This window comes from Hordeum vulgare, unplaced genomic scaffold (assembly GCF_904849725.1).
Source record: "Hordeum vulgare subsp. vulgare unplaced genomic scaffold, MorexV3_pseudomolecules_assembly, whole genome shotgun sequence".
Lineage (NCBI taxonomy): Eukaryota > Viridiplantae > Streptophyta > Magnoliopsida > Poales > Poaceae > Hordeum > Hordeum vulgare.
In genome coordinates this window covers 295001-320000 of record NW_025422486.1, presented here as the reverse complement: position 1 = coordinate 320000, position 25000 = coordinate 295001, and the positions used below count along the sequence as shown (strand labels likewise).

General features: G+C 45.8%; 39 non-coding genes and 6 pseudogenes across 39 annotated transcripts in view; all 45 read left to right on the top strand.

Moving 5' to 3' along the window:
- LOC123416095 overlaps positions 1-27 on the top strand; it is a 119-nt gene extending 92 nt beyond the window's left edge. Inside the window, exon 1 of the ribosomal RNA XR_006615776.1 lies at positions 1-27. This exon is cut by the window's left edge and continues 92 nt beyond it. This is a non-coding gene — a ribosomal RNA (5S ribosomal RNA).
- A 719-nt stretch (positions 28-746) lies between these two features.
- On the top strand, positions 747-864 carry LOC123416312. The gene has a single exon (XR_006615981.1). It is a non-coding gene; the product is annotated as a 5S ribosomal RNA (ribosomal RNA).
- Positions 865-1232: 368 nt separating this feature from the next.
- On the top strand, positions 1233-1351 carry LOC123415393. Its single transcript, XR_006615113.1, has one exon. It is a non-coding gene; the product is annotated as a 5S ribosomal RNA (ribosomal RNA).
- Positions 1352-1707: 356 nt separating this feature from the next.
- Positions 1708-1826, top strand: LOC123416094. The gene has a single exon (XR_006615775.1). It is a non-coding gene; the product is annotated as a 5S ribosomal RNA (ribosomal RNA).
- Positions 1827-2284: 458 nt separating this feature from the next.
- On the top strand, positions 2285-2403 carry LOC123415907. Its single transcript, XR_006615598.1, has one exon. It is a non-coding gene; the product is annotated as a 5S ribosomal RNA (ribosomal RNA).
- Positions 2404-2765: 362 nt separating this feature from the next.
- On the top strand, positions 2766-2884 carry LOC123416092. Its single transcript, XR_006615773.1, has one exon. It is a non-coding gene; the product is annotated as a 5S ribosomal RNA (ribosomal RNA).
- A 515-nt stretch (positions 2885-3399) lies between these two features.
- On the top strand, positions 3400-3518 carry LOC123416930. Its single transcript, XR_006616523.1, has one exon. It is a non-coding gene; the product is annotated as a 5S ribosomal RNA (ribosomal RNA).
- Positions 3519-4145: 627 nt separating this feature from the next.
- LOC123416091 lies at positions 4146-4264 on the top strand. Its single transcript, XR_006615772.1, has one exon. It is a non-coding gene; the product is annotated as a 5S ribosomal RNA (ribosomal RNA).
- A 536-nt stretch (positions 4265-4800) lies between these two features.
- LOC123416929 lies at positions 4801-4919 on the top strand. Its single transcript, XR_006616522.1, has one exon. It is a non-coding gene; the product is annotated as a 5S ribosomal RNA (ribosomal RNA).
- Positions 4920-5281: 362 nt separating this feature from the next.
- On the top strand, positions 5282-5400 carry LOC123415617. The gene has a single exon (XR_006615327.1). It is a non-coding gene; the product is annotated as a 5S ribosomal RNA (ribosomal RNA).
- Positions 5401-5753: 353 nt separating this feature from the next.
- LOC123416513 lies at positions 5754-5873 on the top strand. The gene has a single exon (XR_006616155.1). It is a non-coding gene; the product is annotated as a 5S ribosomal RNA (ribosomal RNA).
- A 389-nt stretch (positions 5874-6262) lies between these two features.
- On the top strand, positions 6263-6381 carry LOC123416350. Its single transcript, XR_006616016.1, has one exon. It is a non-coding gene; the product is annotated as a 5S ribosomal RNA (ribosomal RNA).
- Positions 6382-6800: 419 nt separating this feature from the next.
- LOC123415912 lies at positions 6801-6919 on the top strand. Its single transcript, XR_006615603.1, has one exon. It is a non-coding gene; the product is annotated as a 5S ribosomal RNA (ribosomal RNA).
- Positions 6920-7257: 338 nt separating this feature from the next.
- Positions 7258-7376, top strand: LOC123415471. Its single transcript, XR_006615189.1, has one exon. It is a non-coding gene; the product is annotated as a 5S ribosomal RNA (ribosomal RNA).
- A 750-nt stretch (positions 7377-8126) lies between these two features.
- On the top strand, positions 8127-8245 carry LOC123415938. The gene has a single exon (XR_006615628.1). It is a non-coding gene; the product is annotated as a 5S ribosomal RNA (ribosomal RNA).
- A 705-nt stretch (positions 8246-8950) lies between these two features.
- On the top strand, positions 8951-9069 carry LOC123416295. The gene has a single exon (XR_006615965.1). It is a non-coding gene; the product is annotated as a 5S ribosomal RNA (ribosomal RNA).
- A 368-nt stretch (positions 9070-9437) lies between these two features.
- Positions 9438-9556, top strand: LOC123416511. Its single transcript, XR_006616153.1, has one exon. It is a non-coding gene; the product is annotated as a 5S ribosomal RNA (ribosomal RNA).
- A 547-nt stretch (positions 9557-10103) lies between these two features.
- LOC123415766 lies at positions 10104-10222 on the top strand. Its single transcript, XR_006615465.1, has one exon. It is a non-coding gene; the product is annotated as a 5S ribosomal RNA (ribosomal RNA).
- Positions 10223-10755: 533 nt separating this feature from the next.
- On the top strand, positions 10756-10874 carry LOC123415263. Its single transcript, XR_006614983.1, has one exon. It is a non-coding gene; the product is annotated as a 5S ribosomal RNA (ribosomal RNA).
- Positions 10875-11734: 860 nt separating this feature from the next.
- LOC123415220 lies at positions 11735-11853 on the top strand. The gene has a single exon (XR_006614941.1). It is a non-coding gene; the product is annotated as a 5S ribosomal RNA (ribosomal RNA).
- Positions 11854-12191: 338 nt separating this feature from the next.
- On the top strand, positions 12192-12310 carry LOC123415902. Its single transcript, XR_006615593.1, has one exon. It is a non-coding gene; the product is annotated as a 5S ribosomal RNA (ribosomal RNA).
- A 350-nt stretch (positions 12311-12660) lies between these two features.
- Positions 12661-12795, top strand: LOC123416446 (annotated as a pseudogene).
- Positions 12796-13199: 404 nt separating this feature from the next.
- On the top strand, positions 13200-13318 carry LOC123416691. The gene has a single exon (XR_006616297.1). It is a non-coding gene; the product is annotated as a 5S ribosomal RNA (ribosomal RNA).
- Positions 13319-13682: 364 nt separating this feature from the next.
- On the top strand, positions 13683-13801 carry LOC123415363. The gene has a single exon (XR_006615084.1). It is a non-coding gene; the product is annotated as a 5S ribosomal RNA (ribosomal RNA).
- Positions 13802-14148: 347 nt separating this feature from the next.
- Positions 14149-14283, top strand: LOC123416501 (annotated as a pseudogene).
- Positions 14284-14786: 503 nt separating this feature from the next.
- On the top strand, positions 14787-14905 carry LOC123416689. Its single transcript, XR_006616295.1, has one exon. It is a non-coding gene; the product is annotated as a 5S ribosomal RNA (ribosomal RNA).
- Positions 14906-15284: 379 nt separating this feature from the next.
- Positions 15285-15403, top strand: LOC123416214. Its single transcript, XR_006615889.1, has one exon. It is a non-coding gene; the product is annotated as a 5S ribosomal RNA (ribosomal RNA).
- A 368-nt stretch (positions 15404-15771) lies between these two features.
- LOC123416348 lies at positions 15772-15890 on the top strand. The gene has a single exon (XR_006616014.1). It is a non-coding gene; the product is annotated as a 5S ribosomal RNA (ribosomal RNA).
- Positions 15891-16453: 563 nt separating this feature from the next.
- On the top strand, positions 16454-16572 carry LOC123416182. The gene has a single exon (XR_006615857.1). It is a non-coding gene; the product is annotated as a 5S ribosomal RNA (ribosomal RNA).
- A 368-nt stretch (positions 16573-16940) lies between these two features.
- On the top strand, positions 16941-17059 carry LOC123416364. Its single transcript, XR_006616029.1, has one exon. It is a non-coding gene; the product is annotated as a 5S ribosomal RNA (ribosomal RNA).
- Positions 17060-17394: 335 nt separating this feature from the next.
- On the top strand, positions 17395-17513 carry LOC123416433. The gene has a single exon (XR_006616091.1). It is a non-coding gene; the product is annotated as a 5S ribosomal RNA (ribosomal RNA).
- Positions 17514-17845: 332 nt separating this feature from the next.
- On the top strand, positions 17846-17964 carry LOC123416696. Its single transcript, XR_006616301.1, has one exon. It is a non-coding gene; the product is annotated as a 5S ribosomal RNA (ribosomal RNA).
- Positions 17965-18371: 407 nt separating this feature from the next.
- Positions 18372-18490, top strand: LOC123416483. The gene has a single exon (XR_006616135.1). It is a non-coding gene; the product is annotated as a 5S ribosomal RNA (ribosomal RNA).
- A 440-nt stretch (positions 18491-18930) lies between these two features.
- On the top strand, positions 18931-19049 carry LOC123416652. The gene has a single exon (XR_006616260.1). It is a non-coding gene; the product is annotated as a 5S ribosomal RNA (ribosomal RNA).
- Positions 19050-19450: 401 nt separating this feature from the next.
- On the top strand, positions 19451-19569 carry LOC123416304. The gene has a single exon (XR_006615973.1). It is a non-coding gene; the product is annotated as a 5S ribosomal RNA (ribosomal RNA).
- Positions 19570-19925: 356 nt separating this feature from the next.
- LOC123415380 lies at positions 19926-20044 on the top strand. The gene has a single exon (XR_006615101.1). It is a non-coding gene; the product is annotated as a 5S ribosomal RNA (ribosomal RNA).
- A 359-nt stretch (positions 20045-20403) lies between these two features.
- LOC123415921 lies at positions 20404-20522 on the top strand. Its single transcript, XR_006615611.1, has one exon. It is a non-coding gene; the product is annotated as a 5S ribosomal RNA (ribosomal RNA).
- A 350-nt stretch (positions 20523-20872) lies between these two features.
- Positions 20873-20991, top strand: LOC123415244. The gene has a single exon (XR_006614964.1). It is a non-coding gene; the product is annotated as a 5S ribosomal RNA (ribosomal RNA).
- A 413-nt stretch (positions 20992-21404) lies between these two features.
- LOC123416531 lies at positions 21405-21537 on the top strand (annotated as a pseudogene).
- A 347-nt stretch (positions 21538-21884) lies between these two features.
- Positions 21885-22037, top strand: LOC123416427 (annotated as a pseudogene).
- Positions 22038-22384: 347 nt separating this feature from the next.
- LOC123416491 lies at positions 22385-22537 on the top strand (annotated as a pseudogene).
- Positions 22538-22886: 349 nt separating this feature from the next.
- LOC123416525 lies at positions 22887-23039 on the top strand (annotated as a pseudogene).
- Positions 23040-23398: 359 nt separating this feature from the next.
- Positions 23399-23517, top strand: LOC123415878. The gene has a single exon (XR_006615571.1). It is a non-coding gene; the product is annotated as a 5S ribosomal RNA (ribosomal RNA).
- Positions 23518-24033: 516 nt separating this feature from the next.
- Positions 24034-24152, top strand: LOC123416840. The gene has a single exon (XR_006616439.1). It is a non-coding gene; the product is annotated as a 5S ribosomal RNA (ribosomal RNA).
- Positions 24153-24568: 416 nt separating this feature from the next.
- LOC123415681 lies at positions 24569-24687 on the top strand. The gene has a single exon (XR_006615386.1). It is a non-coding gene; the product is annotated as a 5S ribosomal RNA (ribosomal RNA).
- The last annotated feature ends 313 nt before the right edge of the window (positions 24688-25000 follow it).

The following is a 25000-nucleotide window of genomic DNA, read 5'->3' as shown; positions in this document are numbered from 1 at the left end:
TCCTGGTTAGTCCTCGTGTTGCATTCCCCTTTTTAAATATATTTTTGCGCCACATGACAAGGATGACACGGGACCGTGATCTATATGACCTCGTTTTCTTATTTTTGACGTTTACTAGTTTTCTTATTTTTGACGTTTGTGATATGTTTTAGCTTGCCCCTCCCGTGTCCATTGCGACATTTGCCTCGAGAACGGAGACGAGTTTAACACAAGAATTACACCGCTCCCTCTCTACCCCGACAACACGAGCACCGCCACGACCTCTGTGACTTTTCCCACCGCGCATGACACCCAACGACTAGTAGTAGTAGTAGTAGTAGTAGTAGTAGTAGTAGTACTAGTAGTAGTAGTAGTAGTACTAGTAGTAGTAGGAGTAGTAGTAGTACTAGTAGTAGTAGTAGTAGTAGTACTAGTAGTAGTAGTAGTAGTACTAGTAGTAGTAGTAGTAGTAGTAGTACTAGTAGTAGTAGTAGTAGTAGTAGTACTAGTAGTAGTAGTAGTCGTACTAGTAGTAGTAGTACTAGTACTAGTAGTAGTAGGAGTAGTAGTAGTAGTAGTACTAGTAGTAGTAGTAGTAGTAGTAGTACTAGTAGTAGTAGTAGTAGTAGTAGTACTAGTAGTACTAGTAGTAGTAGTAGTAGTAGTAGTACTAGTAGTACTAGTAGTAGTAGTAGTACTAGTAGTAGTAGTAGTACTAGTAGTAGTAGTAGGGGCAAGCATAAGGAACAAATAGATAGTTGCATGTCGGATGCGATCATACCAGCACTAAACACCGGATCCCATCAGAACTCCGAAGTTAAGCGTGCTTGTGCGAGAGTAGTACTAGGATGGGTGACCTCCTGGGAAGTCCGCGTGTTGCATTCCCCTTTTTAAATATATTTTTGCGCCACGTGACAAGGATGACGCGGGACCGTCATCTATATGACCTCGTTTTCTTATTTTTGACGTTTACTAGTTTTCTTATTTTTGACGTTTGTGATATGTTTTAGCTTGCCCCTCCCGTGTCCATTGCCACATTTGCCTCGACAACGGAGACGAGTTTAACACAAGAATTTCACCGCTCCCTCTCTACCCCGACAACACGAGCACCGCCACGACCTCTCTGACTTTTCCCACCGCGCATGACACCGAACGACTAGTAGTAGTAGTAGTAGTAGCAGTAGTAGCAGTAGTAGCAGTAGTAGCAGTAGTAGTAGGGGCAAGCATAAGGAACAAATAGATAGTTGCATGTCGGATGCGATCATACCAGCACTAAAGCACCGGATCCCATCAGAACTCCGAAGTTAAGCGTGCTTGGGCGAGAGTAGTACTAGGATGGGTGACCTCCTGGGAAGTCCTCGTGTTGCATTCCCCTTTTTAAATATATTTTTGCGCCACGTGACAAGGATGACGCGGGACCGTGATCTATATGACCTCGTTTTCTTATTTTTGACGTTTACTGGTTTTCTTATTTTTGACGTTTGTGATATGTTTTAGCTTGCCCCTCCCGTGTCCATTGCCACATTTGCCTCGACAACGGAGACGAGTTTAACACAAGAATTTCACCGCTCCCTCTCTACCCCGACAACACGAGCACCGCCACGACCTCTTTGACTTTTCCCACCGCGCATGACACCCAACGACTAGTAGTAGTAGTAGTAGTAGTAGTAGCAGTAGTAGCAGTAGTAGTAGGGGCAAGCATAAGGAACAAATAGATAGTTGCATGTCGGATGCGATCATACCAGCACTAAAGCACCGGATCCCATCAGAACTCCGAAGTTAAGCGTGCTTGGGCGAGAGTAGTACTAGGATGGGTGACCTCCTGGTTAGTCCTCGTGTTGCATTCCCCTTTTTAAATATATTTTTGCGCCACATGACAAGGATGACACGGGACCGTGATCTATATGACCTCGTTTTCTTATTTTTGACGTTTTCTAGTTTTCTTATTTTTGACGTTTGTGATATGTTTTAGCTTGCCCCTCCCGTGTCCATTGCCACATTTGCCTCGAGAACGGAGATGAGTTTAACACAAGAATTACACCGCTCCCTCTCTACCCCGACAACACGAGCACCGCCACGACCTCTCTGACTTTTCCCACCGCGCATGACACCCAACGACTAGTAGTAGTAGTAGTAGTAGTAGTAGTAGTACTAGTAGTAGTAGTAGTAGTACTAGTAGTACTAGTAGTAGTAGTAGTAGTACTAGTAGTAGTAGTAGTAGTAGTAGTACTAGTAGTAGTAGTAGTAGTACTAGTAGTAGTAGTAGTAGGGGCAAGCATAAGGAACAAATAGATAGTTGCATGTCGGATGCGATCATACCAGCACTAAAGCACTGGATCCCATCAAAACTCCGAAGTTAAGCGTGCTTGGGCGAGAGTAGTACTAGGATGGGTGACCTCCTGGGAAGTCCGCGTGTTGCATTCCCCTTTTTAAATATATTTTTGCGCCACGTGACAAGGATGACGCGGGACCGTGATCTATATGACCTCGTTTTCTTATTTTTGACGTTTACTAGTTTTCTTATTTTTGACGTTTGTGATATGTTTTAGCTTGCCCCTCCCGTGTCCATTGCCACATTTGCCTCGACAACGGAGACGAGTTTAACACAAGAATTTCACCGCTCCCTCTCTACCCCGACAACACGAGCACCGCCACGACCTCTCTGACTTTTCCCACCGCGCATGACACCCAACGACTAGTAGTAGTAGTAGTAGTAGTAGCAGTAGTAGCAGTAGTAGCAGTAGTAGTAGGGGCAAGCATAAGGAACAAATAGATAGTTGCATGTCGGATGCGATCATACCAGCACTAAAGCACCGGATCCCATCAGAACTCCGAAGTTAAGCGTGCTTGGGCGAGAGTAGTACTAGGATGGGTGACCTCCTGGTTAGTCCTCGTGTTGCATTCCCCTTTTTAAATATATTTTTGCGCCACATGACAAGGATGACACGGGACCGTGATCTATATGACCTCGTTTTCTTATTTTTGACGTTTACTAGTTTTCTTATTTTTGACGTTTGCGATATGTTTTAGCTTGCCCCTCCCGTGTCCATTGCCACATTTGCCTCGAGAACGGAGACGAGTTTAACACAAGAATTACACCGCTCCCTCTCTACCCCGACAACACGAGCACCGCCACGACCTCTGTGACTTTTCCCACCGCGCATGACACCCAACGACTAGTAGTAGTAGTAGTAGTAGTAGTAGTAGTAGTAGTAGTAGTAATAGTAGTAGTAGTAGTAATAGTAGTAGTAGTAGTAGTACTAGTAGTAGTAGTAGTAGTACTAGTAGTAGTAGTAGTAATAGTAGTAGTAGTAGTAGTAGTACTAGTAGTAGTAGTAGTAGTACTAGTAGTAGTAGTAGTAGTACTAGTAGTAGTAGTAGTAGGGGCAAGCATAAGGAACAAATAGATAGTTGCATGTCGGATGCGATCATACCAGCACTAAAGCACCGGATCCCATCAGAACTCCGAAGTTAAGCGTGCTTGGGCGAGAGTAGTACTAGGATGGGTGACCTCCTCGGAAGTCCTCGTGTTGCATTCCCCTTTTTAAATATATTTTTGCGCCACGTGACAAGGATGACGCGGGACCGTGATCTATATGACCTCGTTTTCTTATTTTTGACGTTTACTAGTTTTCTTATTTTTGACGTTTGTGATATGTTTTAGCTTGCCCCTCCCGTGTCCATTGCCACATTTGCCTCGACAACGGAGACGAGTTTAACACAAGAATTTCACCGCTCCCTCTCTACCCCGACAACACGAGCACCGCCACGACCTCCTGGGAAGTCCTCGTGTTGCATTCCCCTTTTAAAATATATTTTTGCGCCACGTGACAAGGATGACGCGGGACCGTGATCTATATGACCTCGTTTTCTTATTTTTGACGTTTACTAGTTTTCTTATTTTTGACGTTTGTGATATGTTTTAGCTTGCCCCTCCCGTCTCCATTGCCACATTTGCCTCGAGAACGGAGATGAGTTTAACACAAGAATTTCACCGCTCCCTCTCTACCCCGACAACACGAGCACCGCCACGACCTCTCTGACTTTTCCCACCGCGCATGACACCCAACGACTAGTAGTAGTAGTAGTAGTAGTAGTAGCAGTAGTAGCAGTAGTAGCAGTAGTAGTAGGGGCAAGCATAAGGAACAAATAGATAGTTGCATGTCGGATGCGATCATACCAGCACTAAAGCACCGGATCCCATCAGAACTCCGAAGTTAAGCGTGCTTGGGCGAGAGTAGTACTAGGATGGGTGACCTCCTGGTTAGTCCTCGTGTTGCATTCCCCTTTTTAAATATATTTTTGCGCCACATGACAAGGATGACACGGGACCGTGATCTATATGACCTCGTTTTCTTATTTTTGACGTTTACTAGTTTTCTTATTTTTGACGTTTGTGATATGTTTTAGCTTGCCCCTCCCGTGTCCATTGCCACATTTGCCTCGAGAACGGAGACGAGTTTAACACAAGAATTACACCGCTCCCTCTCTACCCCGACAACACGAGCACCGCCACGACCTCTGTGACTTTTCCCACCGCGCATGACACCCAACGACTAGTAGTAGTAGTAGTAGTAGTAGTAGTAGTAGTAGTAGTAGTAATAGTAGTAGTAGTAGTAATAGTAGTAGTAGTAGTAGTACTAGTAGTAGTAGTAGTAGTACTAGTAGTAGTAGTAGTAGTACTAGTAGTAGTAGTAGTAGTACTAGTAGTAGTAGTAGTAGTACTAGTAGTAGTAGTAGTAGTACTAGTAGTAGTAGTAGTAGTACTAGTAGTAGTAGTAGTAGGGGCAAGCATAAGGAACAAATAGATAGTTGCATGTCGGATGCGATCATACCAGCACTAAAGCACCGGATCCCATCAGAACTCCGAAGTTAAGCGTGCTTGGGCGAGAGTAGTACTAGGATGGGTGACCTCCTCGGAAGTCCTCGTGTTGCATTCCCCTTTTTAAATATATTTTTGCGCCACGTGACAAGGATGACGCGGGACCGTGATCTATATGACCTCGTTTTCTTATTTTTGACGTTTACTAGTTTTCTTATTTTTGACGTTTGTGATATGTTTTAGCTTGCCCCTCCCGTGTCCATTGCCACATTTGCCTCGACAACGGAGACGAGTTTAACACAAGAATTTCACCGCTCCCTCTCTACCCCGACAACACGAGCACCGCCACGACCTCTGTGACTTTTCCCACCGCGCGTGACACCCAACGACTAGTAATAGTAGTAGTAGTAGTAGTAGTAGTAGTAGTAGTAGTAGTAGTAGTAGGGGCAAGCATAAGGAACAAATTGATAGTTGCATGACGGATGCGATCATACCAGCACTAAAGCAACGGATCCCATTAGAACTCCGAAGTTAAGCGTGCTTGGGCGAGAGTAGTACTATGATGGGTGACCTCCTGGGAAGTCCTCGTGTTGCATTCCCCTTTTTAAATATATTTTTGCGCCACGTGACAAGGGTGACGCGGGACCTTGATCTATATGACCTCGTTTTCTTATTTTTGACGTTTACTAGTTTTCTTATTTTTGACGTTTCTGATATGTTTTAGCTTGCCCCTCCCGTGTCCATTGGCACATTTGCCTCGACAACGGAGACGAGTTTAACACAAGAATTTCACCGCTCCCTCTCTACCCCGACAACACGAGCACCGCCACGACCTCTGTGACTTTTCCCACCGCGCATGACACCCAACGACTAGTAGTAGTAGTAGTAGTAGTAGTAGTAGTAGTAGTAGTAGTAGGGGCAAGCATAAGGAACAAATAGATAGTTCCATGTCGGATGCGATCATACCAGTACTAAAGCACCGGATCCCATCAGAACTCCGAAGTTAAGCGTGCTTGCCCGAGAGTAGTACTAGGATGGGTGACCTCCTGGTAAAGTCCTCGTGTTGCATTCCCCTTTTTAAATATATTTTTGCGCCACGTGACAAGGATGACGTGGGACCGTGATCTATATGACCTCGTTTTCTTATTTTTGACGTTTACTAGTTTTCTTATTTTTGACGTTTCTGATATGTTTTAGCTTGCCCCTCCCGTGTCCATTGGCACATTTGCCTCGACAACGGAGACGAGTTTAACACAAGAATTTCACCGCTCCCTCTCTACCCCGACAACACGAGCACCGCCACGACCTCTGTGACTTTTCCCACCGCGCATGACACCCAACGACTAGTAGTAGTAGTAGTAGTAGTAGTAGTAGTAGTAGTAGTAGTAGTAGTAGTAGTAGTAGTAGTAGTAGTAGTAGTAGTAGGGGCAAGCATAAGGAACAAATAGATAGTTGCATGTCGGATGCGATCATACCAGCACTAAAGCACCGGATCCCATCAGAATTCCGAAGTTAAGCGTTCTTGGGCGAGAGTGGTATTAGGATGGGTGACCTCCTGGGAAGTCCTCGTGTTGCATTCCCCTTTTTAAATATATTTTTGCGCCACGTGACAAGGATGACGCGGGACCGTGATTTATATGACCTCGTTTTCTTATTTTTGACGTTTACTAGTTTTCTTATTTTTGACCTTTGTGATATGTTTTAGCTTGCCCCTCCCGTGTCCATTGCCACATTTGCCTCGACAACGGAGACGAGTTTAACACAAGAATTTCACCGCTCCCTCTCTACCCCGACAACACGAGCACCGCCACGACCTCTGTGACTTTTCCCACCGCGCATGACACCCAACGACTAGTAGTAGTAGTAGTAGTAGTAGTAGTAGTAGTAGTAGTAGTAGTAGTAGTAGAAGTAGTAGCAGCAGTAGTAGCAGCAGTAGTAGTAGCAGTAGTAGCAGTAGTAGTAGGGGCAAGCATAAGGAACAAATAGATAGTTGCATGTCGGATGCGATCATACCAGCACTAAAGCACCGGATCCCATCAGAACTTCGAAGTTAAGCGTGCTTGGGCGAGAGTAGTAATAGGATGGGTGACCTCCTGGGAAGTCCTCGTGTTGCATTCCCCTTTTTAAATATATTTTTGCGCCACGTGACAAGGATGACGCGGGACCGTGATCTATATGACCTCGTTTTCTTATTTTTGACGTTTACTAGTTTTCTTATTTTTGACGTTTGTGTTATGTTTTAGCTTGCCCCTCCCGTGTCCATTGCCACATTTGCCTCGAGAACGGAGACGAGTTTAAAACAAGAATTTCACCGCTCCCTCTCTACCCCGACAACACGAGCACCGCCACGACCTATGTGACTTTTCCCACCGCGCATGACACCCAACGACTAGTAGTAGTAGTAGTAGTAGTACTAGTAAGGGCAAGCATAAGGAACAAATAGATAGTTGCATGTCGGATGCGATCATACCAGCACTAAAGCACCGGATCCCATCAAAACTCCGAAGTTAAGCGTGCTTGGGCGAGAGTAGTACTAGGATGGGTGACCTCCTGGGAAGTCCTCGTGTTGCATTCCCCTTTTTAAATATATTTTTGCGCCACGTGACAAGGATGACGCGGGACCGTGATCTATATGACCTTGTTTTCTTATTTTTGACGTTTACTAGTTTTCTTATTTTTGACGTTTGTGATATGTTTTAGCTTGCCCCTCCCGTGTCCATTGCCACATTTGCCTCGACAACGGAGACGAGTTTAACACAAGAATTTCACCGCTCCCTCGCTACCCCGAGAACACAAGCACCGCCACGACCTCTGTGACTTTTCCCATCGCGCATGACACCCAACGACTAGTAGTGGTAGTAGTAGTAGTAGCAGTAGTTGCAGTAGCAGCAGTAGGAGCAGTAGCAGCAGTAGCAGCAGCAGCAACAACAGTAGTAGCAGTAGCAGTAGCAGTAGGAGTAGGAGTAGTAGTAGTAGTAGCAGTAGTAGCAGTAGTAGTAGCAGTAGCAGTAGCAGTAGAGTAGTAGTAGGAGTAGTAGTAGTAGTAGTAGTAGTAGTAGTAGTAGCAGTAGCAGCAGTAGTAGCAGTAGTAGCAGCAGCAGTAGTAGCAGTAGCAGCAGTAGCAGTAGCAGCAGTAGCTGTAGCAGTAGCAGTAGCAGTAGAGTAGAAGTAGAGTAGCAGTAGAGTAGCAGTAGTAGTAGCAGTAGAGTAGAAGTAGTAGTAGCAGCAGTAGTAGCAGCAGTAGTAGTAGCAGTAGTAGTAGCAGTAGTAGTAGTAGTAGTAGTAGTAGGGGCAAGCATAAGGAACAAATAGATAGTTGCATGTCGGATGCGATCATACCAGCACTAAGGCACCGGATCCCATCAGAACTTTGAAGTTAAGCGTGCTTGGGCGAGAGTAGTACTAGGATGGGTGACCTCCTGGGAAGTCCTCGTGTTGCATTCCCCTTTTTAAATATATTTTTGCGCCACGTGACAAGGATGACGCGGGACCGTGATCTATATGACCTCGTTTTCTTATTTTTGACGTTTACTAGTTTTCTTATTTTTGACGTTTGTGATATGTTTTAGCTTGCCCCTCCCATGTCCATTGCCACATTTGCCTCGACAACGGAGACGAGTTTAACACAAGCATTTCACCGCTCCCTCTCTACCCCGACAACACGAGCACCGCCACGACCTCTGTGACTTTTCCCACCGCGCATGACACCCAACGACTAGTAGTAGTAGTAGTAGTAGCAGTAGTAGCAGTAGCAGCAGTAGGAGCAGTAGCACCAGTAGCAGCAGCAGTTGCAGCAGCAGCAGTAGCAGCAGTAGCAGTAGAAGTAGCAGTAGGAGTAGTAGTAGTAGTAGCAGTAGTAGCAGTAGTAGTAGCAGTAGCAGTAGCAGTAGCAGTAGAGTAGTAGTAGGAGTAGTAGTAGTAGTAGTAGTAGTAGTAGTAGTAGTAGTAGCAGCAGCAGCAGTAGCAGTAGTAGTAGCAGTAGCAGTAGTAGCAGTAGCAGTAGCAGTAGCAGTAGCAGTAGCAGTAGAGTAGCAGTAGTAGCAGCAGTAGTAGCAGCAGTAGTAGCAGCAGCAGCAGTAGTAGTAGTAGTAGTAGTAGTAGTAGTAGTAGTAGGGGCAAGCATAAGGAACAAATAGATAGTTGCATGTCGGATGCGATCATACCAGCACTAAAGCACCGGATCCAATCAGAACTCAGAAGTTAAGCGTGCTTGGGCGAGAGTAGTACTAGGATGGATGACCTCCTGGGAAGTCCTCGTGTTGCATTCCCGTTTTTAAATATATTTTTGCGCCACGTGACAAGGATGACGCGGGACCGTGATCTATATGACCTCGTTTTCTTATTTTTGACGTTTACTAGTTTTCTTATTTTTGACGTTTGTGATATGTTTTAGCTTGCCCCTCCCGTGTCCATTGCCACATTTGCCTCGACAACGGAGACGAGTATAACACAAGAATTTCACCGCTCCCTCTCTACCCCGACAACACGAGAACCGCCACGACCTCTGTGACTTTTCCCACCGCGCATGACACCCAACGACTAGTAGTAGTAGTAGTAGTAGTAGTAGTAGTAGTAGTAGTAGTAGTAGTAGTAGTAGTAGTGGCAAGCATAAGGAACAAATAGATAGTTACATGTCGGATGCGATCATACCAGCACTAAAGCACCGGATCCCATCATAACTCTGAAATTAAGCGTGCTTGGGCGAGAGTAGTACTAGGATGAGTGACCTCCTAGGAAGTCCTCGTGTTGCATTCCCCTTTTTAAATATATTTTTGCGCCACGTGACAAGGATGACGCGGGAGCGTGATCTATATTACATCGTTTTCTTATTTTTGACGTTTACTAGTTTTCTTATTTTTGACGTTTACTAGTTTTCTTATTTTTGACGTTTACTAGTTTTCTTATTTTTGACGTTTGTGATATGTTTTAGCTTGCCCCTCCCGTGTCCATTGCCACATTTGCCTCGACAACGGAGACGAGTTTAACACAAGAATTTCACCGCTCCCTCTCTACCCCGACAACACAAGCACCGCCACGACCTCTGTGACTTTTCCCACCGCGCTTGACACCCAACGACAAGTAGTAGTAGTAGTAGTAGTAGTACTACTAGTACTAGTAGTAGTACTAGTACCAGTAGTAGTAGTAGTAGTAGTAGTAGTAGTAGTAGTAGTACTAGTAGTAGTAGTAGTAGTAGTAGTAGTAGTAGTAGTACTAGTAGTAGTAGTAGTACTAGTAGTAGTAGTAGTACTAGTAGTAGTAGTAGTAGGGGCAAGCATAAGGAACAAATAGATAGTTACATGTCGGATGCGATCATACCAGCACTAAAGCACCGGATCCCATCAGAACTCCGAAGTTAAGCGCGCTTGGGCGAGAGTAGTACTAGGATGGGTGACCTCCTCGGAAGTCCTCGTGTTGCATTCCCCTTTTTAAATATATTTTTGCGCCAGGTGACAAGGATGACGCGGGAGCGTGATCTATATTACATCGTTTTCTTATTTTTGACGTTTACTAGTTTTCTTATTTTTTACGTTTGTGATATGTTTTAGCTTGCCCCTCCCGTGTCCATTGCCACATTTGCCTCGACAACGGAGCCGAGTTTAACACAAGAATTTCACCGCTCCCTCTCTACCCCGACAACACAAGCACCGCCACGACCTCTGTGACTTTTCCCACCGCGCTTGACACCCAACGACTAGTAGTAGTAGTAGTAGTAGTAGTAGTAGTTGTAGTAGTAGTAGTACTAGTAGTAGTAGTAGTAGTAGTAGTAGTAGTACTAGTACTAGTAGTAATAGTAGTAGTAGTAGTAGTAGTAGTAGTAGTACTACTAGTAGTAGTAGTAGTACTACTAGTAGTAGTAGTAGTAGTAGTAGTAGTAGTACTAGTAGTAGTAGTAGTAGTAGTAGTAGTAGTAGTAGTAGGGGCAACCATAAGGAACAAATAGATAGTTACATGTCGGATGCGATCATACCAGCACTAAAGCACCGGATCCCATCAGAACTCCGAAGTTAAGCGCGCTTGGGCGAGAGTAGTACTAGGATGGGTGACCTCCTGGGAAGTCCTCGTGTTGCATTCCCCTTTTTAAATATATTTTTACGCCACGTGACAAGGATGACGCGGGAGCGTGATCTATATTACATCGTTTTCTTATTTTTGACGTTTACTAGTTTTCTTATTTTTGACGTTTGTGATATGTTTTAGCTTGCCCCTCCCGTGTCCATTGCCACATTTGCCTCGACAACGGAGACGAGTTTAATACAAGAATTTCACCGCTCCCTCTCTACCCCGACAACACAAGCACCGCCACGACCTCTGTGACTTTTCCCACCGCGCTTGACACCCAACGACAAGTAGTAGTAGTAGTAGTGGTGGTGGTGGTGGTGGTGGTGGTGGTGGTGGTGGTGGTCGTAGTCGTAGTAGTAGTAGTAGTAGTAGTAGTAGTAGTAGTAGTAGTAGTAGTAGTAGTAGTAGTAGTAGTAGTAGTAGTAGTACTAGTAGTAGTACTAGTAGTAGTAGTAGTAGTAGGGGCAAGCATAAGGAACAAATAGATAGTTGCATGTCGGATGCGATCATACCAGCACTAAAGCACCGGGAAGTCCTCGTGTTGCATTCCCCTTTTTAAATATATTTTTGCGCCACGTGACAAGGATGACGCGGGACCGTGATCTATATGACCTCGTTTTCTTATTTTTGACGTTTACTAGTTTTCTTATTTTTGACCTTTGTGATATGTTTTAGCTTGCCCCTCCCGTGTCCATAGCCACATTTGCCTCGAGAACGGAGACAAGTTTAACACAAGAATTTCACCGCTCCCTCTCTACCCCGACAACACGAGCACCGCCACGACCTCTTTGACTTTTCCCACCGCGCATGACACCCAACGACTAGTAGTAGTAGTAGGGGCAAGCATAAGGAACAAATAGATAGTTGCATGTTGGATGCGATCATACCAGCACTAAAGCACCGGATCCCATCAGAACTTCGAAGTTAAGCGTGCTTGGGCGAGAGTAGTACTAGGATGGGTGACCTCCTGGGAAGTCCTCGTGTTGCATTCCCCTTTTTAAATATATTTTTGCGCCACGTGACAAGGATGACGCGGGACCGTGATCTATATGACCTCGTTTTCTTATTTTTGACGTTTACTAGTTTTCTTACTTTTGACGTTTGTGATATGTTTTAGCTTGCCCCTCCCGTGTCCATTGCCACACTTGCCTCGACAACGGAGACGAGTTTAACACAAGAATTTCACCGCTCCCTCTCTACCCCGACAACACGAGCACCGCCACGACCTCTGTGACTTTTCCCACCGCGCATGACACCCAACGACTAGTAGTAGTAGTAGTAGTAGTAGTAGTAGGGGCAAGCATAAGGAACAAATAGATAGTTGCATGTTGGATGCGATCATACCAGCACTAAAGCACCGGATCCCATCACAACTCCGAAGTTAAGCGTGCTTGGGCGAGAGTAGTACTAGGATGGGTGACCTCCTGGGAAGTCCTCGTGTTGCATTCCCCTTTTTAAATATATTTTTGCGCCACGTGACAAGGATGACGCGGGACCGTGATCTATATGACCTCGTTTTCTTATTTTTGACGTTTACTAGTTTTCTTATTTTTGACGTTTGTGATATATTTTAGCTTGCCCCTCCCGTTTCCATTGGCACATTTGCCTCGACAACGGAGACGAGTTTAACACAAGAATTTCACCGCTCCCTCTTTACCCCGACAACACGATCACCGCCACGACCTCTGTGACTTTTCCCACCGCGCATGACACCCAACGACTAGTAGTAGTAGTAGTAGTAGTTGTAGTAGTAGTAGTAGTAGGGGCAAGCATAAGGAACAAATAGATAGTTGCATGTCGGATGCGATCATACCAGCACTAAAGTACCGGATCCCATCAGAACTCTGAAGTTAAGCGTGCTTGGGCGAGAGTAGTACTAGGATGGGTGACCTCCAGGATGGGTGACCTCCTGGGAAGTCCTCGTGTTGCATTCCCCTTTTTAAATAAATTTTTGCGCCACGTGAGAAGGATGATGCGGGACCGTGATCTATATGACCTCGTTTTCTTATTTTTGACGTTTACTAGTTTTCTTATTTTTGACCTTTGTGATATGTTTTAGCTTGCCCCTCCCGTGTCCATTGCCACATTTGCCTCGAGAACGGAGACGAGTTTAACACAAGAATTTCACCACTCCCTCTCTACCCCGACAACACGAGCACCGCCACGACCTCTGTGACTTTTCCCACCGCGCATGACACCCAACGACTAGTAGTAGTAGTAGTAGTAGTAGTAGTAGTAGTAGTAGTAGTAGTACTAGTACTAGTAGTAGTAGTAGTAGTACTAGTAGTAGTAGTAGTAGTAGGGGCAAGCATAAGGAACAAATACATAGTTGCATGTCGGATGTGATCATACCAGCACTAAAGCACCGGATCCCATCAGAACTCCGAAGTTAAGCGTGCTTGGGCGAGAGTAGTACTAGGATGGGTGACCTCCTGGGAAGTCCTCGTGTTGCATTCCCCTTTTTAAAAATATATTTTTGCGCCACGTGACAAGGATGACGCGGGACCGTGATCTATATGACCTCGTTTTCTTATTTTTGACGTTTACTAGTTTTCTTATTTTTGACGTTTGTGATATGTTTTAGCTTGCCCCTCCCGTGTCCATTGCCACATTTGCCTCGACAACGGAGACGAGTTTAACACAAGAATTTCACCGCTCCCTCTCTACTCCGACAACACGAGCACCGCCACGACCTCTGTGACTTTTCCCACCGCGCATGACACCCAACGACTACTAGTAGTAGTAGTAGTAGCAGTAGTAGCAGTAGTAGCAGTAGTACCAGTAGTAGCAGTAGTAAGGAACAAATAGATAGTTGCATGTCGGATGCAATCATACCAGCACTAAAGCACCGGATCCCATCAGAATTCCGAAGTTAAGCGTGCTTGGGCGAGAGTAGTACTAGGATGGGTGACCTCCTGGGAAGTCCTCGTGTTGCATTCTCCTTTTTAAATATATTTTTGCGCCACGTGACAAGGATGACGCGGGACCGTGCTCTATATGACCTCGTTTTCTTATTTTTGACGTTTACTAGTTTTCTTATTTTTGACCTTTGTGATATGTTTTAGCTTGCCCCTCCCGTGTCCATTGCCACATTTGCCTCGAGAACGGAGACGAGTTTAACACAAGAATTTCACCGCTCCCTCTCTACCCCGACAACACGAGCACCGCCACGACCTCTGTGACTTTTCCCACCGCGCATGACACCCAACGACTAGTAGTAGTAGTAGTAGTTGTAGTAGTAGTAGTAGTAGGGGCAAGCATAAGGAACAAATAGATAGTTGCATGTCGGATGCGATCATACCAGCACTAAAGTACCGGATCCCATCAGAACTCTGAAGTTAAGCGTGCTTGGGCGAGAGTAGTACTAGGATGGGTGACCTCCAGGATGGGTGACCTCCTCGGAAGTCCTCGTGTTGCATTCCCCTTTTTAAATAAATTTTTGCGCCACGTGAGAAGGATGATGCGGGACCGTGATCTATATGACCTCGTTTTCTTATTTTTGACGTTTACTAGTTTTCTTATTTTTGACCTTTGTGATATGTTTTACCTTGCCCCTCCCGTGTCCATTGCCACATTTGCCTCGAGAACGGAGACGAGTTTAACACAAGAATTTCACCACTCCCTCTCTACCCCGACAACACGAGCACCGCCACGACCTCTGTGACTTTTCCCACCGCGCATGACACCCAACGACTAGTAGTAGTAGTAGTAGTAGTAGTAGTAGTAGTAGTAGTAGTAGTAGTAGTAGTAGTAGTGGTAGTAGTAGTAGTAGTAGTAGTAGTACTAGTAGTAGTAGTAGTAGTAGTAGTAGTACTAGTAGTAGTAGTAGTAGTACTAGTAGTAGTACTAGTAGTAGTAGTAGTAGTACTAGTAGTAGTAGTAGTAGTAGGGGCAAGCATAAGGAACAAATACATAGTTGCATGTTGGATGTGATCATACCAGCACTAAAGCACCGGATCCCATCAGAACTCCGAAGTTAAGCGTGCTTGGGCGAGAGTAGTACTAGGATGGGTGACCTCCTGGGAAGTCCTCGTGTTGCATTCCCCTTTTTAAAAATATATTTTTGCGCCACGTGACAAGGATGACGCGGGACCGTGATCTATATGACCTCGTTTTCTTATTTTTGACGTTTACTAGTTTTCTTATTTTTGACGTTTGTGATATCTTTTAGCTTGCCCCTCCCGTGTCCATTGCCACATTTGCCTCGACAACGGAGACGAGTTTAACACAAGAATTTCACCGCTCCCTCTCTACTCCGACAACACGAGCACCGCCACGACCTCTGTGACTTTTCCCACCGCGCATGACACCCAACGACTAGTAGTAGTAGTAGTAGTAGTAGTAGCAGTAGTAGCAGTAGTAGCAGTAGTACCAGTAGTAGCAGTAGTAGAAGTAGTAAGGAACAAATAGATAGTTGCATGTCGGATGCAATCATACCAGCACTAAAGCACCGGATCCCATCAGAATTCCGAAGTTAAGCGTGCTTGGGCGAGAGTAGAACTAGGATGGGTGACCTCCTGGGAAGTCCTCGTGTTGCATTCTCCTTTTTAAATATATTTTTGCGCCACGTGACAAGGATGACGCGGGACCGTGATCTATATGACCTCGTTTTCTTATTTTTGACGTTTACTAGTTTTCTTATTTTTGACCTTTGTGATATGTTTTAGCTTGCCCCTCCCGTGTCCATTGCCACATTTGCCTCGAGAACGGAGACGAGTTTAACACAAGAATTTCACCGCTCCCTCTCTACCCCGACAACACGAGCACCGCCACGACCTCTGTGACTTTTCCCACCGCGCATGACACCCAACGACTAGTAGTAGTAGTAGTAGTAGTAGTAGTAGTAGTAGTAGTACTAGTAGTAGTAGTAGTAGGGGCAAGCATAAGGAACAAATAGATAGTTGCATGTCGGATGTGATCATACCAGCACTAAAGCACCGGATCCCATCAAAACTCCGAAGTTTAGCGTGCTTGGGCGAGAGTAGTACTAGGATGGGTTACCTCCTGGGAAGTCCTCGTGTTGCATTCCCCTTTTTAAATATATTTTTGCGCCACGTGACAAGGATGACGCGGGACCGTGATCTATATGACCTCGTTTTCTTATTTTTGACGTTTACTAGTTTTCTTCTTTCTGACGTTTGTGATATCTTTTAGCTTGCCCCTCCCGTGTCCATTGACACATTTGCCTCGACAACGGAGACGAGTTTAACACAAGAATTTCACCGCTCCCTCTCTACCCCGACAACACGAGCACCGCCACGACCTCTGTGACTTTTCCCACCGCGCATGACACCCAACGACTACTAGTAGTAGTAGTAGTAGTAGTAGTAGCAGTAGGAGCAGTAGCAGCAGTAGGAGCAGTAGCAGCAGCAGCAGCAGTAGTAGTAGTAGTAGTAGTAGTAGTAGTAGTAGTAGGAGTACCAGTAGCAGTAGCAGTAGCACTAGCAGTAGCAGTAGTAGCAGTAGCAGTAGCAGTAGCAGTAGCAGTAGCAGTAGCAGTAGCAGTAGCAGTAGCAGTAGTAGTAGTAGTAGTAGTAGTAGTAGTAGTAGTAGTAGGGGCAAGCATAAGGAACAAATAGATAGTTGCATGTCGGATGCGATCATACCAGCACTAAAGCAGCGGATCCCATGAGAACTCCGAAGTTAAGCATGCTTGGGCGAGAGTAGTACTAGGATGGGTGACCTCCTGGGAAGTCCTCGTGTTGCATTCCCCTTTTTAAATATATTTTTGCGCCACGTGACAAGGATGACGCGGGACCGTGATCTATATGACCTCGTTTTCTTATTTTTGACGTTTACTAGTTTTCTTATTTTTGACGTTTGTGATATGTTTTAGCTTACCCCTCCCGTGTCCATTGCCACATTTGCCTCGAGAACGGAGACGAGTTTAACACAAGAATTTCACCGCTCCCTCTCTACCCCGACAACACGAGCACCGCCACGACCTCTGTGACTTTTCCCACCGCGCATGACACCCAACGACTAGTAGTAGTAGTAGTAGTAGTAGTAGTAGTAGTACTAGTAGTAGTAGTAGTAGTAGTAGGGGCAAGCATAAGGAACAAATAGATAGTTGCATGTCGTGTGCGATCATACCAGCACTAAAGCACCGGATCCCATCAGAACTTCAAAGTTAAGCTTGCTTGGGCGAGAGTAGTACTAGGATGGGTGACCTCCTGGGAAGTCCTCGTGTTGCATTCCCCTTTTTAAATATATTTTTGCGCCACGTGACAAGGATGACGCGGGACCGTGATCTATATGACCTCGTTTTCTTATTTTTGGCGTTTACTAGTTTTCTTATTTTTGACGTTTGTGATATCTTTTATCTTGCCCCTCCCGTGTCCATTGGCACATTTGCCTCGACAACGGAGACGAGTTTAACACAAGAATTTCACCGCTCCCTCTCTACCCCGACAACACGAGCACCGCCACGTCCTGTGTGACTTTTCCCACCGCGCATGACACCCAACGACTAGTAGTAGTAGTAGTAGTAGTAGTAGGGGCAAGCATAAGGAACAAATAGATAGTTGCATGTCAGATGCGATCATACTAGCACTAAATCACCGGATCCCATCAAAACTCCGAAGTTAAGCGTGCTTCGGCGAGAGTAGTACTAGGATGGGTGACCTCCTGGGAAGCCCTCGTGTTGCATTCCCGTTTTTAAATATATTTTTGCGCCACGTGACAAGGATGACGTGGGACCGTGATCTATATGACCTCGTTTTCCTATTTTTGACGTTTACTAGTTTTCTTATTTTTGACGTTTGTGATATGTTTTAGCTTGCCCCTCCCGTGTCCATTGCCACATTTGCCTCGACAACGGAGACGAGTTTAACACAAGAATTTCACCGCTCCCTCTCTACCCCGACAACACGAGCACCGCCACGACCTCTGTGACTTTTCCCACCGCGCATGACACCCAACGATTAGTAGTAGTAGTAGTAGTAGTAGGGGCAACCATAAGGAACAAATAGATAGTTGCATGTCGGATGCGATCATACCAGCACTAAAGCACCGGATCCCATCAGAACTCCGAAGTTAAGTGTGCTTGGGCGAGAGTAGTACTAGGATGGGTGACCTCCTGGGAAGTCCTCGTGTTGCATTCCCCTTTGTAAATATATTTTTGCGCCACGTGACAAGGATGACGCGGGACCGTGATCTATATGACCTCGTTTTCTTATTTTTGACGTTTACTAGTTTTCTTATTTTTGACGTTTGTGATATCTTTTAGCTTGCCCCTCCCGTGTCCATTGCCACATTTGCCTCGACAACGGAGACTAGTTTAAAACAAGAATTTCACCGCTCCCTCTCTACCCCGACATCACGAGCACCGCCACGACCTCTGTGACTTCTCCCACCGCGCATGACACCCAACGACTAGTAATAGCAGTAGTAGCAGTAGCAGCAGCAGTAGCAGTAGCAGTAGCAGTAGTAGTAGCAGTAGTAGTAGTAGTAGTAGTAGTAGTAGTAGTAGTAGGGGCAAGCATAAGGAACAAATAGATAGTTGCATGACGGATGCGATCATAACAGCACTAAAGCACCGGATCCCATTAGAACTCCGAAGTTAAGCGTGCTTGGGCGAGAGTAGAACTAGGATGGGTGACCTCCTGGGAAGTCCTCATGTTGCATTCCCCTTTTTGAATATATTTTTGCGCCACGTGACAAGGATGACGCGGGAACGTGATCTATATGACCTCGTTTTCTTATTTTTGACGTTTACTAGTTTTCTTATTTTAGACCTTTGTGATATGTTTTAGCTTGCCCCTCCCGTGTCCATTGCCACATTAGCCTCGACAACGGAGACGAGTTAAACACAAGAATTTCACCGCTCCCTCTCTACCCCGACAACACGAGCACCGCCACGACCTCTGTGACTTTTCCCACCGCGCATGACACCCAACGACTAGTAGTAGTAGTAGCAGTAGTAGTAGTAGTAGCAGTAGTAGCAGTAGTAGCAGTAGCAGCAGTAGCAGTAGCAGTAGCAGTAGCAGCAGCAGCAGTAGCAGTAGCAGTAGCAGTAGTAGTAGTAGTAGTAGGGGCAAGCATAAGGAACAAATAGATAGTTGCATGTCGGATGCGATCATACCAGCACTAAAGCACCGGATCCCATCAGAACTCCGAAGTTAAGCGTGCTTGGGCGAGATTAGTACTAGGATGGGTGACCTCCTGGGAAGTCCTCGTGTTGCATTCCCCTTTTTAAATATATTTTTGCGCCACGTGACAAGGATGACGCGGGACCGTGATCTATATGACCTCGTTTTTTTATTTTTGACGTTTACTAGTTTTCTTATTTTTGACGTTGGTGATATGTTTTAGCTTGCCCCTCCCGTGTCCATTGCCACAGTTGCCTCGACAACGGAGACGAGTTTAACACAAGAATTTCACCGCTCCCTCTCTACCCCGACAACACGAGCACCGCCACGACCTCTGTGACTTTTCCCACCGCGCATGACACCCAACGACTAGTAGTAGTAGTAGTAGTAGCAGTAGTAGTAGTAGCAGTAGTAGTAGTAGCAGTAGTAGTAGTAGTAGTAGTAGTAGTAGCAGTAGTAGCAGTAGCAAGCATAAGGAACAAATAGATAGCTTCATGTCGGATGTGATCATACCAGCACTAAAGCACCGGATCCCATTAGAACTCCGAAGTTAAGCGTGCTTGGGCAAGAGTAGTACTAGGATGTGTGACCTCTTGGGAAGTCCTCGTGTTGCATTCCCCTTTTTAAATATATTTTTGCGCCACGTGACAAGGATGACGCGGGACCGTGATCTATATGACCTCGTTTTCTTATTTTTGACGTTTACTAGTTTTCTTATTTTTGACGTTTGTGATATGTTTTAGCTTGCCCCTCCCGTGTCCATTGCCACATTTGCCTCGACAACGGAGACGAGTTTAACACAAGAATTTCACCGCTCCCTCTCTACCCCGACAACACGAGCACCGCCACGACCTCTCTGACTTTTCCCACCGCGCATGACACCCAACGACTAGTAGTAGTAGTAGTAGTAGTAGTAGCAGTAGTAGCAGTAGTAGTAGGGGCAAGCATAAGGAACAAATAGATAGTTGCATGTCGGATGCGATCATACCAGCACTAAAGCACCGGATCCCATCAGAACTCCGAAGTTAAGCGTGCTTGGGCGAGAGTAGTACTAGGATGGGTGACCTCCTGGGAAGTCCTCGTGTTGCATTCCCCTTTTTATATATATTTTTGCGCCACGTGACAAGGATGACGCGGGACCGTGATCTATATGACCTCGTTTTCTTATTTTTGACGTTTACTAGTTTTCTTATTTTTGACGTTTGTGATATGTTTTAGCTTGCCCCTCCCGTGTCCATTGCCACATTTGCCTCGAGAACGGAGACGAATTTAACACAAGAATTTCACCGCTCCCTCTCTACCCCGACAACACGAGCACCGCCACGACCTCTGTGACTTTTCCCACCACGCATGACACCCAACGACTAGTAGTAGTAGTAGTAGTAGTAGTAGTAGTAGTAGTAGTAGTAGTAGTAGGGGCAAGCATAAGGAACAAATAGATAGTTGCATGTCCGATGCGATCATACCAGCACTAAAGCACCGGATCCCATAAGAACTCCGAAGTTAAGCGTGCTTGGGCGAGAGTTGTACTAGGATGGGTGACCTCCTGGGAAGTCCTCGTGTTGCATTCCCCTTTTTAAATATATTTTTGCGCCACGTGACAAGGATGACGCGGGACCGTGATCTATATGACCTCGTTTTCTTATTTTTGACGTTTACTACTTTTCTTATTTTTGACGTTTGTGATATGTTTTAGCTTGCCCCTCCCGTGTCCATTGCCACACTTGCCTCGACAACGGAGACGAGTTTAACACAAGAATTTCACCGCTCCCTCTCTACCCCGACAACACGAGCACCGCCACGACCTGTGTGACTTTTCCCACCGCGCATGACACCCAACGACTAGTAGTAGTAGTAGTAGTAGTAGTAGTAGTAGTAGTAGTAGGGGCAAGCATAAGGAACAAATAGATAGTTGCATGTCGGATGCGATCATACCAGCACTAAAGCACCGGATCCCATCAGAACTCTGAAGTTAAGCGTGCTTGGGCGAGAGTAGTACTAGGATGGGTGACCTCTTGGGAAGTCCTCGTGTTGCATTCCCCTTTTTAATTATATTTTTGCGCCACGTGACAAGGATAACCCGGGACCGTGATCTATATGACCTCGTTTTCTTATTTTTGACGTTTACTAGTTTTCTTATTTTTGACGTTTGTGATATGTTTTAGCTTGCCCCTCCCGTGTCCATTGCCACACTTGCCTCGACAACGGAGACGAGTTTAACACAAGAATTTCACCGCTCCCTCTCTACCCCGACAACACGAGCACCGCCACGACCTCTGTGACTTTTCCCACCGCGCATGACACCCAACGACTAGTAGTAGTAGTAGTAGTAGCACTAGTAGTAGTAGCACTAGTAGTAGTAGCACTAGTAGTAGTAGCACTAGTAGTAGTAGTAGTAGCACTAGTAGTAGTAGTAGGGGCAAGCATAAGGAAGAAATAGATAGTTGCATGTCGGATGCGATCATACCAGCAATAAAGCACCGGATCCCATCACAACTCCGAAGTTAAGCGTGCTTGGGCGAGAGTAGTACTAGGATGGGTGACCTCCTATGGGTGACCTCCTGGGAAGTCCTCGTGTTGCATTCCCCTTTTTAAATATATTTTTGCGCCACGTGACAAGGATGACGCGGGACCGTGATCTATATGACCTCGTTTTCTTATTTTTGACGTTTACTAGTTTTCTTATTTTTGACGTTTGTGATATGTTTTAGCTTGCCCCTCCCGTGTCCATTGGCACATTTGCCTCGACAACGGAGACGAGTTTAACACAAGAATTTCACCGCTCCCTCTCTACCCCGACAACACGAGCACCGCCACGACCTCTGTGACTTTTCCCACCGCGCATGACACCCAACGACTAGTAGTAGTAGTAGTAGTAGTAGTAGTAGTAGTACTAGGGGCAAGCATAAGGAACAAATAGATAGTTGCATGTCGGATGCGATCATACCAGCACTAAAGCACCGGATCCCATCAGAACTCTGAAGTTAAGCGTGCTTGGGCGAGAGTAGTACTAGGATGGGTGACCTCCATGATGGGGGTGACCTCCAGGATGGGTGACCTCCTGGGAAGTCCTCGTGTTGCATTCCCCTTTTTAAATATATTTTTGCGCCACGTGACAAGGATGACGCGGGACCGTGATCTATATGACCTCGTTTTCTTATTTTTGACGTTTACTAGTTTTCTTATTTTTGACCTTTGTGATATGTTTTAGCTTGCCCCTCCCGTGTCCATTGGCACATTTGCCTCGACAACGGAGACGAGTTTAACACAAGAATTTCACCGCTCCCTCTCTACCCCGACAACACGAGCACCGCCACGACCTCTGTGACTTTTCCCACCGCGCATGACACCCAACGACTAGTAGTAGTAGTAGTAGTAGTAGTAGTAGTAGTACTAGGGGCAAGCATAAGGAACAAATAGATAGTTGCATGTCGGATGCGATCATACCAGCACTAAAGCACCGGATCCCATCAGAACTCTGAAGTTAAGCGTGCTTGGGCGAGAGTAGTACTAGGATGGGTGACCTCCATGATGGGGGTGACCTCCAGGATGGGTGACCTCCTGGGAAGTCCTCGTGTTGTATTCCCCTTTTTAAATATATTTTTGCGCCACGTGACAAGGATGACGCGGACCGTGATCTATATGACCTCGTTTTCTTATTTTTGACGTTTACTAGTTTTCTTATTTTTGACCTTTGTGATATGTTTTAGCTTGCCCCTCCCGTGTCCATTGCCACATTTGCCTCGACAACGGAGACGAGTTTAACACAAGAATTTCACCGCTCCCTCTCTACCCCGACAACACGAGCACCGCCACGACCTCTGTGACTTTTCCCACCGCGCATGACACCCAACGACTAGTAGTAGTAGTAGTAGTAGTAGTAGTAGTAGTAGTACTAGGGGCAAGCATAAGGAACAAATAGATAGTTGCATGTCGGATGCGATCATACCAGCACTAAAGCATCGGATCCCATCAGAACTCTGAAGTTAAGCGTGCTTGGGCAAGAGTAGTACTAGGATGGGTGACCTCCATGATGGGGGTGACCTCCAGGATGGGTGACCTCCTGGGAAGTCCTCGTGTTGCATTCCCCTTTTTAAATATATTTTTGCGCCACGTGACAAGGATGACGCGGGACCGTGATCTATATGACCTCGTTTTCTTATTTTTGACGTTTACTAGTTTTCTTATTTTTGACCTTTGTGATATGTTTTAGCTTGCCCCTCCCGTGTCCATTGCCACATTTGCCTCGACAACGGAGACAAGTTTAACACAAGAATTTCACCGCTCCCTCTCTACCCCGACAACACGAGCACCGCCACGACCTCTGTGACTTTTCCCACCGCGCATGACACCCAACGACTAGTAGTAGTAGTAGTAGTAGTAGTAGTAGTAGTAGTAGTACTAGTAGTAGGGGCAAGCATAAGGAACAAATAGATAGTAGCATGTCGGATGCGATCATACCAGCACTAAAGCACCGGATCCCATCAAAACTCCGACGTTAAGCGTGCTTGGGCGAGAGTAGTACTAGGATGGGTGACCTCCTGGGAAGTCCTCGTGTTGCATTCCCCTTTTTAACGCTTGGGCGAGAGTAGTACTAGGATGGGTGACCTCCTGGGAAGTCCTCGTGTTGCATTCCCCTTTTTAAATATATATTTGCGCCACGTGACAAGGATGACGCGGAACCGTGATCTATATGACCTCGTTTTCTTATTTTTGACGTTTACTAGTTTTCTTATTTTTGACGTTTGTGATATCTTTTAGCTTGCCCCTCCCATGTCCATTGCCACATTTGCCTCGACAACGGAGACGAGTTTAACACAAGAATTTCACCGCTCCCTCTCTACCCCGACAACACGAGCACCGCCACGACCTTTGTGACTTTTCCCACCGCGCATGACACCCAACGACTAGTAGTAGTAGTAGCAGTAGTAGCAGTAGTAGAAGTAGTAGCAGCGGCAGTAGTAGCAGTAGCAGTAGCAGTAGCAGTAGCAGTAGGAGTAGGAGTAGTAGTAGTAGTAGTAGTAGTAGTAGTAGTAGTAGTAGTAGGGGCAAGCATAAGGAACAAATAGATAGTTGCATGTCGGATGCGATCATACCAGCACTAAAGCACCGGATCCCATCAGAACTCTGAAGTTAAGCGTGCTTGGGCGAGAGTAGTACTAGGATGGGTGACCTCCTGGGAAGTCCTCGTGTTGCATTCCCCTTTTTAAATATATTTTCGCGCCACGTGACAAGGATGACGCGGGACCGTGATCTATATGACCTCGTTTTCTTATTTTTGACGTTTACTAGTTTTCTTATTTTTGACGTTTGTGATATGTTTTAGATTGCCCCTCCCGTGTCCATTGCCACATTTGCCTCGACAACGGAGACGAGTTTAACACAAGAATTTCACCGCTCCCTCTCTACCCCGACAACACGAGCACCGCCACGACCTGTGTGACTTTTCCCACCGCGCATGACACCCAACGACTAGTAGTAGTAGTAGTAGTAGTAGTAGTAGTAGTAGTAGTAGTAATAGTAGTAGTAGTAGTAGTAGTAATAGTAGTAGTAGTAGTAGTAATAGTAGTAGTAGTAGTAGGGGCAAGCATAAGGAACAAATAGATAGTTGCATGTCGGATGCGATCATACCGGCACTAAAGCACCGGATCCCATCAGAACTCCGAAGTTAAGCGTGCTTGGGTGAGAGTAGTACTAGGATGGGTGACCTCGTGGGAAGTCCTCGTGTTGCATTCGCCTTTTTAAATATATTTTTGCGCCACGTGACAAGGATGACGCGGGACCGTGATCTATATGACCTCATTTTCTTATTTTTGACGTTTACTAGTTTTCTTATTTTTGACGTTTGTGATATGTTTTAGCTTGCCCCTCCCGTGTCCATTGCCACATTTGCCTCGACAACGGAGACGAGTTTAACACAAGAATTTCACCGCTCCCTCTCTACCCCGACAACACGAGCACCGCCACGACCTCCTGGGAAGTCCTCGTGTTGCATTCCCCTTTTTAAATATATTTTTGCGCCACGTGACAAGGATGACGCGGGATCGTG